Genomic DNA, 227 nt, shown 5'->3' with positions numbered 1-227 from the left:
CCTGGGGAACACACCCACCTAGCAACCGGGAGCGGAGCTGAAGCTTGGCACTGCGCCTTTAATTCCCGGGTTGGGAGGGGCGGTGGAGAATTTCCGTTCCCGTACTCCCACCGCGGCCCTGGCGGCAGCTGTCACCTGTAAGGCGAGCACCGCGCATGGGGGATGGAGTCCGGCGCCCATTGGACAGATTGTAAAGGCAGACACCTACCCCGAAGACTGGGGACCCC

This window comes from Bison bison, unplaced genomic scaffold, assembly GCF_000754665.1.
Source record: "Bison bison bison isolate TAMUID 2011002044 unplaced genomic scaffold, Bison_UMD1.0 scf7180017864203, whole genome shotgun sequence".
Taxonomy (NCBI): domain Eukaryota; kingdom Metazoa; phylum Chordata; class Mammalia; order Artiodactyla; family Bovidae; genus Bison; species Bison bison.
Note: the sequence above shows the minus strand (reverse complement) of the source record.